This window comes from Cryptomeria japonica, chromosome 6 (assembly GCF_030272615.1).
Source record: "Cryptomeria japonica chromosome 6, Sugi_1.0, whole genome shotgun sequence".
Classification (NCBI taxonomy): domain Eukaryota; kingdom Viridiplantae; phylum Streptophyta; class Pinopsida; order Cupressales; family Cupressaceae; genus Cryptomeria; species Cryptomeria japonica.
In genome coordinates, this window is record NC_081410.1 from 57,360,368 (window position 1) to 57,376,448 (window position 16,081).

A 16,081-nucleotide genomic window follows, 5' to 3' on the forward strand; every position below is an offset into this window, starting at 1 on the left:
GCATATTCCCTCTTTTTATTAATTCATTCACATCATGTAGAGTGCATTTCTTAGACAATCATGTTTTTTCCCACAAAACATTTACCATATAAGATTGCATCACATTAATAAAAGATACACTTATCCATATAGCATTACATTTAGACTGCATTATAAATCATTCACACATGTGTATTTATACATAAAACATAAAAAACACTCATCCTGCATCCAAAAACTATGTCAGCAACACATCATAAACATACATACATAAGCATCCACTGTGCATCACAAAATAGGCTAGCATAGCACATCCATGATTACATCCATATATGACATCATAAGAGAAACAAAAATAATCCATCACAATAAATGCTACACATCATCTATCACCAATCGAATCATGTATACATATATATATATATATATATATATATATATAAAGAGGAAAATATGTCCATCATGATACAATGACCCCTCATTGGGTCCGTTGTGGTGTATATGGGCCCCTGTGAGGGCCCATCTTCCCCCGTGGTCTTGCCTCTACTATTCTTCTTTCCAAATTCTTCACAACTGCTTCATATTTCTTCCTCATTTATCCCTTCCACCCTGATTCTTCTTCCTCTTTTTTCGAGAATTTTTCGTCCTTTTTCAAAAAAATTCTTGAGGGGGCATACACCTCCCATGCTTTACGCGAGGGAATCCTTTTATTCTTCTATCTTCTACACATCATCCAAATGTAGACACTTAAAAATAATTATCTTAGTCTTATACAGGATGTATCCTTCCTGAAAACTAGACGTTGTGATCTAATCATGTCTTATATAGGATGAATCCTTCCTGAAACCAGATGTTGTGATCTGATCATGTCTTATATAGGATGAATCCTTCCTAAAACTAGACATTGTGATCCGATCATGTCTTATACAGGATGAATCCTTCCTAAAACCAAACATTGTGATCAGTCATGTCTTATACAGGATGAACCCTTCCTAAAACCAGACATTGTGCTCTGATCATGTCTTATACAGGATGAATCCTTCCTGAAACTAGACATTGCACTCTAATCATGTCTTATACAAGATGAATCCTTCCTGAAACTAGACATTGTGATCAGTCATGTCTTATATAGGATGAATCCTTCCTGAAACTAGACATTGCGCTTTGATCATGTCTTATACTGGATGAATCATTCCTGAAACCAGACGTTGTGATCAATCATGTCTTATACAGGATGAATCCTTCCTGAAACTAGACGTTGTGATCAATCATGTCTTATACAGGATGAATCCTCCCTGAAACCAGACGGTTTGATCACCTTTGTCTTGTATAGGATGAATCCTTCCTGAAACCAAACTAAATCTAGACCTTATCAATCGAATCAAACAAGATTATTCTTTGAATCAACGTGTCATCACACCTCGCTTCAAAGAGGGGCAAAATGTAGACACTTAAAAATAATTATTTTTAATTATTTTTAATTCCTCACATAATTATTTAATTAATTAATTATGTTAATTCAAATTCTCCTCAATATTAATTAAATATAATTGATATTGTCACTATAGTATGTGACTGATTTATTTAATAAATCAATCCCTTTCTTTATTCTTCTAAAAGATTAAATCCTCACAAATCTTCCTCTTGGCTAATTAATTTCAATTAATTAGTTAACCCACATGATTCCTACAAACCATCTTCTTAATTCATCATTAACCCAATAAAGTCTTCTAGAAACTCCCTAAACTCACTTAACCTTATTCTTCTAATTTTTAATTCCCTCCACTCATTCTCTCTCCTAGTCAAATCCTCCTACAAATCCTAATCCCACCTAAAATTTCCTCTAATCCCCCTCTTAATGAGTTGCTAATGGCTAAACATCATGATTAGCCACGAAGTCAACTCCTTGTCCCTTCCATCCAACCACTAGCTTTTAATGCTCTTTTCCTAGGTGAATGTGAGATCTTCAAAATCTCACAATCCTCTAGGCATCTCCTCTCCCAAAGAATTTTTAATTCCTTCTTGTTCCTCCAATCCCCATGATTATCCCTTTTTGGAGAATTTTAAATTCCTCCTCCCCATTCTTCAAGGAATGTCACATCCCTTGCTCCTCTCAAGGCACATTGGGAAGTCTTCCCAATGCACTTCGCTCTTCTCAAGGTACCTTGGGAAGCCTTTCCAATGTACCTTGAGGAGTGTGGAGACAAGAAATGCCTTTAAGGCATATCTCTTTGTCTCCACACCCTCTATTGGGCCTTGTGTGAGCTCACAAGAAATCCTAGCCATCCATTCTTCCTCTCCTCTTCCTATAAATTAAGGACTCCATCCCTCAATTCTTCATCTCCAAGTTTAGTAATCTTATGCTACCCTTTTGAGCCTAGGAAATTCATTTTAGCATCCTTATCATCTTCCAAATCCATTCCATTTGTGCACAAAATTGGAGAGCCATCCACATCAAGCAAGCAAGAGGACCACATCAAGTGGAGCATCATCCAAGGGCGCCTTCACTTCATCAAGCTTCATCCGAAGGAGAAGGTAAAAGGATTGTGTGAGGTATATACATTTTCATTATTCATGTTTTCATGCATTTCAAATTATGTCTTTCATTTCATATGCTTCCATGTTTGATTTGCATGCTTATTAACTAATCCACCTCATAGGTCTTTTTCCCCTCTTCACTTATCTTTCAAGTTCTTGTTTATTGTTCTGGGAATGTGCCAAATCAGTTCTCAACAGATTATTCTCATGAGTCAATCTGCCACAATCATTAATTTTTTTCTTCAGAGTTATAACAAGATTATCTTCCTTCTTCTTTCTATCATCAATATCTTTTGAGAACCTCATTGTCAAATCTTCCATTTAATTCTTTGTGAGCATGTTTGCTTGACTTAGTTTTTGACATTGTTCCTTAAGTGCATTTTTCTCCTCATCATCTAGGTTTTGCAAAATTTCCTTTCTCTTGGCTTGAGCTGATGATAATATTTCTTGCAGGACATGAATGAATTCATCTGCAGAATTTAATTCATTTTAGAGTTTCAAGTTCTTCATCCTTTCAACATCATAATCCTCAAGAGCCATCTCAAGTTGCTTTTCCATAGCCATGTTCAAAGATTCTTGTTTTAGGATCTTCCTCAAGTTGTTAAAATTCTTCCGAGGTACCAAGCTCTGATACCAATTGTTGGGATCCAAGAACACTTAGAGGGGGGTGAATCAGTGTTCTTCCGGTAAGATACGATTTTATCCTTTTATACCATACACATATAAACCGCTAAACAATTAAACTATAACTTGAAACAAATAAGCCATCCACATGAATGAATGCCGTAAAACATAGAATTTATACGTGGAAAACCTCAAAGAGGAAAAATTTATGATGGGATATTACATTAAATGGGGGCCTACACATGTAGGATGACACACTTCCTAGAGCACACTGCTCAGCACAAAAAGAGTCTCATTGACTACAAGCTTCTGCTGAAATGAAACAGTAATAATCAACTCACAAAATGCATCTGCTATGCCAAAAAGAGTTCCAGTTATAGTTCTGCTTTGTACCGGTTCATAAACCTTGAACACTTCTACCGATATCTCTTCTACTCCAAGAATGCTTTCCAAACTATCTACAGATCATTGCATGATATAACATTCACATACAAGTGGTCTACATACATATAGTTTGCATTATATAGTTCTTCTATATTCTCCTATGTAACCCTCATTCAAAAATGACCTAGCAGACTGACCTATATATCCTTACAAACAATATGTCTTATGTCAGCTTACACTACATTACAAAAGATATTCAATGTCGGCCTTGACAATAATTACAAAATGATTTTCTAAATAAATCTTCCTTGATTTTGACTTCCTTGAAGTACTTGATGCCGGTGTCGGTGCTGGTGTCAGTGTAACCCTGGATACTCTAATGCTGGTATGTGACTTCCATATGATCTTGTTACCATCAATGACAACAAAAAGAATCTGATGAGTGTCAATTGCTAACAAGTAGCACATTGTGAGCACCAAGAACCGTAAGCTTCATTTGGTTTGGCAGATAAAACGCTTTGGTCATATTTCCTTTTTCGTATTGCAGATGGAGGTGAGTCTGATGACAATGGAGATACTACATCCAGAGACAGAGATCTAGATATATTTCATTGTAAAGTTCAATGGACTAATGTATATTATATTATTGTTTCATTGTAATATACCAACGAGGTCTCATGATTATAAGCTAAGTAAGCTATGTAAATAACCTATGAGGTCTAATGATGTAAATGAGATAGGAGGTCACAATGTAAATGTAACTAATAGAAAAATAAGGAAACTACTAACCCACTAACCTACTAACATGTGTCCCGTGTGTGCATGATTCCTTTCTTATGTGTTTTTCTTTGCTTAGTTTTCTATCTTTCTAGTTAAGAATACTTTAGATAAATGGTTATGTCGATGTTAACTTAAGTTTGATTAGCTTATATTGATAATAAGCACACTATGGTTTTACATTACTCATCACTCTTCACATTATTCCATGTTATTACATTCACATCTTTACTTCACAATTATATATTATATGTGCACATTTTCTTTCAGTATGCATGTATGTTTAATCTTGCACTTAGGATAACACAAATTGTTATAAATACAAGTTAGTCTTTAATCAGGATTTATTTTGATAGTTAGTCTAAGGTTAGGACTAGCAGGTCCTTACATTTAGGTATCAGAGTCATGGGTTTGAACTCTAGGGCCTTGTCTCTTCTATGCTAAGAATTAGTTTCTTAAATTTTAGGGTATTTAATAGGAGAACATTGTGCAAACAAGGAATAAAGCTAGACCTAGCAATGGACCTAGCGATAACCCCAGTGAGAGATTGGATCAGATATTTGAGCTCCTCAACCGTCAAGAGACATGAATTAACAATATGGAATAGGAAATGAAAAAGGTTCTTACTAGAAATCCTAGGAATAAACAAACTATCCATGAACAACCTACTAATGAAGGACCTAGAATAGAAGAAGTAAGGAAAGAAGAACAACCTAGGGTAGAAGAGGAATTCAACAAAGGGAAGATTTAAAAATAATTAGGAAAGGACCTCAATAAAGGAAAGACCATAGGTGATGGAGCAGAAGCATGGATTATTGAGATGGATAAATACTTTGAGCTTAGGAATCTGTTTGATGAGACTAGAGCAGTTTGGGTTGCCTATCATCTTTCAAGAGAAGCAACTACATGCTGGGATAGTGAAAAAAGCTCAGAACAAATTTCAACTTGGGGAACTCACTTAGGAGAATTGTCTCCAACTTTTCCAAAAGAGGTGGCTTCCACAACACTTCTTTGATAGAAAGATAACTGAATTTATAATTTGACTCAATAAGATATGATAGTAACACAATATTGGGAAAAAATTTCTCACCTAGTGAAGTATGTACCACAATAACAATTAAATGAGAACTTTAGGGTTTGTAAGTTCATATTAGGAATGAAACCACAAATTGGGGCTGAAGTTGACATACATAATCCTGCAACCATGGTTACAACATTTGAAAAGGCCTCTAAGTAGGAACAAAAAATAAAATAGATATATGAATCTAGGAACAAAAAATCAGAATTCAAGAAGAGGAAATTTCAAAACAACAATCAAAAGGGTGGAACTCAGCATATCAAAAAAATGAAGAAGAAAAACAATAAGGACAACAAAGAAAATAATTTTAATATGAATAACAATAGAGGGAACAATAAATATGGCAATAATAGGTACAATAATAGGAACAATAATGGGAAGGATAAGCCAGAGTATAAGAAGGGACCTAGAGATGGATGTTTTATATGTAAGGAAACCACTATGCTAACCAGTGAGATCAACACACAACTAAAATAGGAGGGAAGAGATAGGCTCAACACCATATTCACACTGTGATTGACAACCGATAAGTAGACTTCCAAGCTTCACCAATTCAACTTAATGGTAAAATTTTTGGTCACACAGTATCCATTCTTATAGACACAGGTGCTATTGAATGCTTTGTGGATCCCAGAATTGTATCTAGATTGAATATTAAGCTTGGTTATATGTCTAAACCTTGGAATATTCAATATGGAAACTAGGTAAAGTGAATGGTAAATAGATGTTTGGCATGAAGCAAATTACAACTTCCCAACTTCCTAATAGAAGTGAACCTTTATGTGGCTCCATTAGGAGGTTATGATGTCATAACTTACTAAAACAAAAATTGACCTCAACACCTATACTCACTAAAGCAAAAGTTGACCTCATCACGTATACTTACCATACCTAACCCAAATGGATGATTCACAGTTATCACTGATGTGTTAGGAGAAGGAATAGGAGGGGTGTTAATGCAGAATGAATAGGTGGTAGCCTATGAATCTAAGAAATTAAAGGAACATGAAGCCAAATATGCACCACATGACTTAGAATTGGCTGCTATTATCCATGCTCTCCAAATATGGACACTATCTCTTGGGTAAGCCATTTGAGATAAAAACATATCATAATGGGTAAAGGTACATCTTTACCCAACCTAATCTAAATGTGAGGCAGAGAAGATGGTTAGAATTCTTAAGTGAGTATTATTTGGGGATAGACTACATCAAGGGAAAGAAAAATAGAGTGGATGATGCTTTAAGTAGAAGAAGGCACCTAGTAGTGATATCAACCATGAGAACTACCTCGAGATAGTAGGTGTTTGATAATCTCCAACATGACAAATATTATGACTTAGTCAAGAGCTCCTTAGAGACTAATCCTTTCGACCATCATTTTCATGGATACACTTTTGAACTAGATGGCCTTCTTAGATATATAAGGAGGATGCATGTTTCTAATAAATGAGGGTTAAGGGATTTAATCATGGAAGAAATGCATAATATCCCTTATTTTGGACACCTTGGTGTGAATAAGATTATTGTGGATATGACACCCTTATATTTCTGGTTGAGACTTAAGAGAGATGTGATAGCCTATGTGAGGCAATGTTTTGAATGCCAACACATTGGGATTCCTCTAAAACTATATCAAAACCAAAGGATTTGTCAATGACTGGAATATCATTGTCAATTGTTTTAGGTATCCCCACAACTACAATATTCAAGACACACTTCTAAATTTTCTCATAAATAATAGCTGCCCCTCTTTGGGTTCTATCACCTCCAATAATATAGACTTGATTAATGGCACGGTTTTGAATATTGTCAACTATCTTTGAACTTTTATGACCTCCATGTGAAGTGCCCAAAATAGTGCCTCCACGCTTATGTGTTGGCATTATGAAGGAATTGATTATGTGTTGCATTGATGTTTTGTAATTGATGTCAACACTAGCTGTTATGGTTGGTTATCGACAACTAGCTATTACCAACAGACAAGTTTTGGTTACCAGCAGAAGAGACTATCTGTTGGACACTTCCGACATGTTTGGATCAATGGAGTATGTTTGATTTTATGTGTTATATGCTTCTAGAGCATGTTTTGGTCAGTTGGTATTGAATTGGTGATCAGATGCTGTCATACACTCTTGTAAACCCATACCAGCATTGGTTTAAGGTTTAACTGATAGAGCTTTTACTGAGAATTCTTGACAACATGCATAAGTGGTGTTGTTGCGGCTTCTAGATGGATTTCAGGATGATGAAGATGTTCTTTGATCGTGCTTCAACTGCTTGAAGACATTGCTTTGGCATGGTGGACCCAGAATAGATCTGGTACCTATTTAGGTTATGGACTGATATCATGTTAACGTGTACTCTAAACATTACCAGGATGTTTTATGGATTGGTTATTGTTGTTTTGGTCTTAAGACAACATGACATATCATTATAATATGAATTAATGTAATGATCTTATTATAATATCTTTTAGGTGGCCGACCTAATTGGTTTAGGACTTTAGGTTGGTATAAATTGATGTAAGATCTCATTATAGATCATGTGGAAAATGTATCATGGTCGTGAAATGTAATATCATATGCAGAGGAGATTTGGTCGATCATAGGTGATCGAATTGGGTTTAAGGAAGAGGTCAAAAGCCTCTGGTATTGAGCTTAATCGAGATTGTAATTAGGCATGGTAGATGCTATCTCTGGCAGTTCACTCTATTGGATTGTTGTCCAATTATCTTGAGGTGGTTATAACCTCTCTATAGTCAGTGAGACTCTTTTGTAATGAGCAGTATGCTCTAGGCAATGTGCCTTCCTACATGTGCAGGCCCCTCATTGTGTCACATACTTTCTACAGAAGTATCATCAGACTGTAGGTAGGCTTTCCACCATGGCTTTTCCCTTTTCGGGTTTTCCACATACAAATCATGGTGTTATGTGGTATGGTTGCATTGCGTTAGTTCTCTGTTTTATTCTTAAGTTTTATTACTTATCGGTATCTATTTCTAGTATTCTAGTACTTAATGTTTATATGCTCCAGTTTAAGGTTGTAAAGTGGGTTAATTGATATAATTTGTTAACAACTGATTCACCTCCCCTCTCAGTTGTTCACTAGTTATCCTAACAATTCGTATCAGATATTTGGTGCTCTTTTGCAAGAATCTTAACCACTTGAGGTAGATCCTATGGCAGCAAATACTTCTAATCCACCGACAACTATTTTCAGAAGAGAAATCCCTAAGCTTGATGGAAAAAATTATGGGATATGGAAAATCTAAATGGAGACTCATCTTAGATGTCTTAGCAAGGATATTTGGGAGATCACTGAGAAAGGATACACACCTTATGATCTGACATCTGGCAATCCTGCTCCTCCTGACCTGGACAAGAATATTGAAAATGATTGCAGAGCTAGAGAAGCCCTCTTGTGTGCACTTACTGATCAGCAAATCATGGGACTAACTAATAAATCATTGGAAAAGGTTATGTGGGATAAATTGCAAACTCTAAATGAAGGTGATCCTACTATCAAAATTGCTAAACTTGATGGTTACTGGGTAAGATATGAAAACTTGAAGATGAAAGATAATGAAAGAATTGTTGTATTTATGGAAAGAGTAAATGAGATTGTCATGGGAATTCAATGTTGTGGAGGGTCTCTGAGTGAAGATGAAATAGTTTCCAAAGTCTTGAGTTCCCTTCCACCAGCTTCCAAGATGAAGGCAACTACAATTAATGAGTTGAGAACAATGGAAAACACTTCAGTTAATAGAGACATTCTAATTGGGAAATTATCTACTTTTGAGCTTGAATAATTTGGACCTTCTGGAGCTGCAAAATCTGAACCTTCTTTTCATGCATCAACATCTATCAGAAAGAGTGATTGGAAAGCCTTACATGCAAAGGAATTGGAAGATATGAGGAAAGAGGATGAAGAATTTGAGCAACTTGATGCCTTATTCGCTAGAAGAGTACCTAAAGGACTGACAAAAAGTAAGTATGAAGGAAAAGCACCTTTTAAATGTTTTGCATGTAATAAGATTGGTCAATTTGCATCTAGATGTCCTGAAAGAAATGCAAGATTTGAAGAGAGAGTTAAGAAATCATTTAAGCCCAATCAGAACAGATATAGATTTGAGAAAAGTAAACAATGCTACATAGCGGATGAGGAAGGAGTAAGTAATGACTCTGAGGATGAACCAGCAATAGACTCTGCTAGCGGATCTGACAATGGAAAGGAATGGGTGTTCTATGCTTTAAAGGAAGATGAACCAACACTAGCTATAGAGAATGAATAAAAGGCCTTGATAGCAAAATTTGAAGACAAGGATGAATAGGTAATTGATAGTGGATGCTCACATCATATGAATGGAGATAAAATAAAATTTATGTCCCTACAGGAATAAAATGGCGATCAAGTCATATTTGGAGATGACAAAGCGTGTATGATCAAAAGTAGAGGTATTATTTCTTTGGATAGCAAGAATACTATTGATAATGTCTATTATGTAGAAGGTTTAAAGAATAATCTTTTGAGTGTTGGTCAATTGGTGGACAAGGGTTTCCAACTTCAGTTTAAAGATAGAAAATGCAAAATCATTAACAAGACTAGTTTGGAGATTGCAACTGGTATTTAGACTGGAGTTAGTATATTTCACTTGAACACTGGTAATAAGACAAATCTGATTGCTCATATTGATGAGAGTTGGTTATGGCATAAAAGGTTGTGTTAAGTTAATTTTGATTGTATCGTTAAGATAAGTTCAACAAAAGCAGTTAGAGATATACCTAAGATTATGAAACATCATAATCTGGTATGTAAGGAATGTCAATTGGGAAAGAAAGTTAGAACTTCTTTTAAGAGCATACATTATAAATCTAATGATGTACTTGATTTGATTCACACTGATTTATGTGGTCTAGCAAGGACTAGAAGCTTTCAAGGGGATAGGTATTTCATGTTGATAATTGATGACTATTCTAGAATGATGTGGGTGACTTTTCTTAGGGAGAAGTTTGAAGCTTTTGGGAAATTCAAGATCTTTAAAGTAAAGGTAGAAACAAAAACTGGATTGAAAATCAAATGTATAAGATTAGATCAAGGTGGTGAGTTCACTTCTCATGAATTTAACAGTTATTGTGAGACAAATAGAATTAGGAGGCAGTTATCTGCACCTAGGACTCCTCAGCAGAATGGAGTTGTGGAAAGGAAGAACATAACCATTTTGGATGCAGAAAGAACTATGACGATGGAAGCCAAATTGCCTCACATCTACTGGAGAGAAGCACTGAGTACAATAGTCTACACATTCAATAGAGTTCACATCAAAGGTGAAACTGGTAAGACCCCTTATGAACTATGGTTTGGACATACACCTACTATTAAATATTTCAAAAGTTTTGGAAGTAAATATTATATCAAAAGGGATGATTCAATTGGAAAGTTTGATCCTAGATGTGATGAAGGGATATTTCTTGGTTATTCAATTGAAAGCAAAGCATATAGATGTTATAACAAAAGATTGCAAAAAATTGTGGAGAGCGCAAATGTGAAAGTGTATTAGCAATACTAAAATCAATCTATATCATATGATAGGGAACCAGCAGTGGAAATGATCATAACTGAATTGACAATGCCTCAATCGGTATAGGAAACTGAGATAGTTACACTGGCACAATCAGAAAATTCAACTGTGACTTATGATCAGATCAGTGAAGCTGAAGTTCAGAAGACACCAAGTTATGTAAGATTAAATTATTCTGAAGATCAAATCATTGGAGATAGGAACAAAGGAGTTATGATAAGAAGAAGACTGGCAAATGAAGCGGTGTGTCTTATTTCTCAAATTGAACTGGCATCTATTATTGAAGCTTGTAAAGATAAACATTGGTTAAAGGCTATGGAAGATCAATTAGATCAGATAGAGAAGAATGAGACTTGGACTTTAGTTCCTCAACCTAAATATAAGAATGTTATTCGAACTAAATGGGTTTTTAGGAATAAACTAAATGAGGATGGTCAAGTTGTAAGAAACAAGGCTAGATTGGTTTGTAAAGGATATTCTCAAATGGAAGGAATTGATTATGGTGAAACATTTTGCACCTATAGCTAGAATTGAAGTTGTTAGACTATTTCTTCCCTATGAAACTTATAACAACTATAAGGTCTATCAAATGGATGTTAAATGTGCATTTTTGAATGGTGAACTTGAAGAAGAAGTATACATTGAGAAGCCTGATGGATTTTTACTAACAGATGATAAAGATATGGTTTGCAGATTGAAGAAAGCTTTATAAGGATTGAAACAAGCTCCTAGAGCTTGGTATGCAAGGTTGGATACATATCTTTTGAAGCTTGATTTTACTAAAGACAATGCTAATAGTAATTTATATTATAAGATCACTGATGATGATATCTTTTTTGGAGGTGAAGATAAATTGTGCATGGAATTTTCTAATAATATGAAGAATGAATTTGAAATGCCCAAATTGGTGAGATGAGTTTTTTCTTAGGTTTGCAGATTAATCAAATTGACAAAGGCATTTTTATCTGTTAAATTAATTATTTCAGGGAATTTTTGAAGAAGTTTGGTATGGATAATTCCAAACCGGTAAGTACTCCTATGGTGACAAGTGAGAAATTATCTATCAAAGACACATCTACACTGGTAAATTCAACAAGGTATAAGTCTATGATTGGTGGCTTGTTATATCTAACTCAGATTAGACCAGATATTATGAATGTTTTAAGTATTATTTCAAGGTATCAAAGTAATCCTTAAGAAAATCATGAATGTGCAATAAAGAGGATATACCGATATTTGCAAGGAACAACAAAATATGGCTTATGGTATTCTAGAGATGATGACTTCACTTTATGTGCATATATAGATTTAGCTTGGGGAGGTGATACTGATGACAAGAAGAGCACTTCTAGTGGAGCTTTCTTTCTTGGAAAGAAACTGGTTTCATAGATTAGCAAAAAACAATCATGCACTCGAGTCTTGTGGATGAAGCAAATGTTGAAGGATATCAAGGTAAATTATAGTCATCTGGTAGTTATCTATTGTGATAACTTTGCAACTATTGACATGTCTAAGAATATGATATTTCACTCTAAGACTAAACACATATCAATAAAGTATAACTTTATGAAGGACAAGGTAGAAGAAAAGGAATTTAAATTGGTTTATGTGAACACTAAAGAACAGATTGTAGATATATTCACTAAACCGTTGTTTAAGGAATCATTTGAGTATTTGAGAGACGGGTTAGGTTTTTCTGCCCCTCCGACAGAGACTTGATTGATGCAGTTTGGCATCAGTCTGGCATGCATTATCAGAGATACTATTCATTTTGGCATCGATGTGTGGTGCTACTACTCAGGGGAAGTAGTCAGCTTTGAGATTTAGAGGTTTATATTATTGCTTTGATATTTTTTTTCAGATTTTTGGCATTGATGTCAAAGGGGGAGAGATAGTGATGTGAAAAAAAATTCAGAACTTTTCAGAGATATTATTCACAGGGGAGAGTTATTGATAATTAGGAGATTATTGGTTGTCTTCCACAGGGGGAGATGTGTTTGGCATTTCTTGGTACTTAGATGTTTTTTCACATCTAGTGTTGCCATCAATGACAAAGGGGGAGATTTTTGGTATTATGAAGGAATTGATTATGTGTTGCATTGATGTTTTATCATTTATGTCAACACTAGCTGTTATGGCTGGTTACCGACACTAGCTATTATCAACAGACAAGTTTTGGTTACTGATAAAAGAGACTATCTATTGGACACTTTCGACATGTTTGGATCAATGGAGTATGTTTGATTTTATGTGTTATAAGCTTCTGGAGCATGTTTTGGTCAGTTGGTATTGACTTGGTGATCGGTTTCTATCATATACTCTTGTAAACCCATATCGACATTGGTTTAAGGTTTAACCAACAGAGCGTTTACTGAGAATTCTTGATAGGATGCATAAGTGGTGTTGGTGCAGCTTCTAGATGGATTTCAAGATGCTAAAGATGTTCTTTGATCATGCTTCAACTTCTTGAAGATATTATAATATGTTTTAGGTGGCCAACCTAATTGGTTTAGGCCTTAGGGTTGGTATAAATTGATGTAAGATCTCATTATAGATCATGTGGAATATGTATCATGGTCGTGAAATGTAATATCATATGCGAAGGAGATTTGGCCAATCATAGGTGATTGAATTGGGTTTAAGGAAGAGGTCAAAGGCCTCCAGTATTGAGCTTAATCGAGACTTTAATCAGGCATGGTAGATGCTATCTCTGGAAGTTCACTCTATTGGATTGTTGTCCAATTATCTTGAGGTGGTTATAACCTCGCTCTAGTCAGTGAGAATCTTTTGTAATGAGCAGTACGCTCTAGGCAGTGTGCCTTCCTGAATGTGCAAGCCCCTCATTGTATCACATACTTTCTGTAGAAGTATCATCTGACTGTGGGTAGGCTTCCCACTGTGGTTTTTCCCTTTTTGGGTTTTCCACATACAAATCATGCTGTTATGTGGTATGGTTTCATTGTGTTAGTTCTGTGTTTTATTCTTAATTTTTATTGCTTACCGATATCTATTTTTGGTATTCCAATACTTAATGTTTATATGCTTCGGTTTAAGGTTGTAAAGTGGATTAATTGATATAATCTGTTAACAACTGATTCACCATCCTCCCTCTCAGTTGTTCATTGGTTATCCTAAAATTATGAATATCATTGATAGCCTTAGGTGTTAAAGGAATGGTATTGCGAGCATAAAATCCTCTATATCTATCCTCAATCTCAATGATATCTCGAACCCCATACATATACCATAATCCACATACAATTCCTTGAATGATGGTATTCAGCCCTGAGCATAATCCAGCGCATGTCACTACCCAAGCACACACTTCATGTGATTGGAAACACACCCTTTCATGTGGCCCTACTCGATAGAAATGACATCCTCTAGCTCTATTTATTTGAAAAACAATATCCTTTGTAACCACATTTGCATTCGGTGGGATGACATTCCCTTAAAGCATTTTAGCAAACAATTTACGTGCCTCATCCATGGTTCCAAATTTATATTCGTGGGCATTAGTAGATTCAATATTCGATAAAACCGTATTATTTTGTTACGTTTGCATGCACCAAGAACACACACCCACATAGTATCCATGAACTTGATAAGAATTATAATCACAAGATTTATTGCGTCTTCAAGGTAGCTGCCATTGGCATGAAGGCCAACCAAGTGAATTCGGCTTTACACCTAATAATTGCTTTCATCTGGAAGCTCTTTCAATATGTCCATTTTATGCATATCTGGACCAGTCATGCATACCATGAGATCAAATCTCTTGAGGCATTCTATCAAACAAGTCTTATGATTCTACATTTTGCATGTGCTATTAATTTTTGAAAGCTGTTTACTCCAGATTGCATCTCTTTAGAAAACCCTGTCAAGCAACTCATGTGCCTTTGCTATAACCACAACATTTGCACTATTGTCTACTTGATCTATGTAGTTCCAACAAGTGCACGAGAAGAGAGGGTAGGAGAAAAAGTCATAGAATTGATTTTTTATACTTGTGCATCTCATTTGTCTAGAGAATTCTAGAGCCTTTTAAACATCTCCATTTTGTACATAACTTTGCAAAAATAGTTATGAATTTCTCAACTTAAGTTTTTTTTAGGCAAGGGAGGTTAGAAAGTTAAGATTTGTGAAAAAGTGAGCATAATAGGTTAGGATTACTCACTTTTTGAGCTTTTTTAACCTATTAAGGTTAGAATTTTAACTTTTCAAAGCAATAGGTTAGGTTTACTCATTTTTTGAGCATTTTTAACTTATCAAGGTTGGAATTTTGAAATTTTTGAGCAATAAAGGGCTTTGAGCAAAAGATTTATTCCATCTGAACCTAAAAAAGGAATTTGATTTCTCTTTCTCTTCAAAAAGGTAAAAAATGGGAAATATATTGAAAACAATTTAAAATATTTGAATTATTTTTAAAAGAATAATTCTAATAAATATGACCACAACTTTCAATTGGTAAGGAGTTAGGCTTCTGAATTCAAAAAATGCCTTCAAGTTAGGAGGATGAGAAAATACCATCATTTATTCCTCATGATGATACCTAGGGTGAGGGATTTTAATTGTTTTTGAGCGAGGGACATCAAAATTGAAAGTTTAAAATATCGCAAACTGTGAACTGGGTTCACACAAAAATTGGTCATATGACACAAAAAGATTGTTAGGATATGTTCACAAAGGAATTTTTGTCAATTATTTATAATTTTCAAAATTAATCCCTTTTTCACATTTTGACTGACATATTTATGATTGATGATAATGTAGGTTATGAATGACAACCTTGGATCACATGCTCACTCATTATGTATAGACACATATTTGGACCTTCATTCAACATTGGGAACAATTTTAAGTTCAAATTTTGGGTATGTCAAATATGGGGCAATAGCTAGCTCTAACTAGGGATAAGGACTACAAAGGATGTAGGATGAACCCAAAATCTATGGTTTTGCAGACCAGTGTACTATCCATTGGGCAACAAAGTCAAAGAGGAAACAACATAGGGAATAGCTGGAGAAACCAAAAATGAACCAAAAATGAAATGACACAACAAAAATTCTCACTAAAGTATGTACATGGTAGGCAAAGGCCACCTCAAACTTCTCCAGGATT

General features: G+C 34.9%; 1 pseudogene; it reads right to left on the reverse strand.

Annotated features, from left to right (window-relative positions):
- Positions 1-6,941: 6,941 nt before the first annotated feature.
- LOC131876493 (ATP-dependent 6-phosphofructokinase 7-like) lies at positions 6,942-14,450 on the reverse strand (annotated as a pseudogene).
- Positions 14,451-16,081: the final 1,631 nt, after the last annotated feature.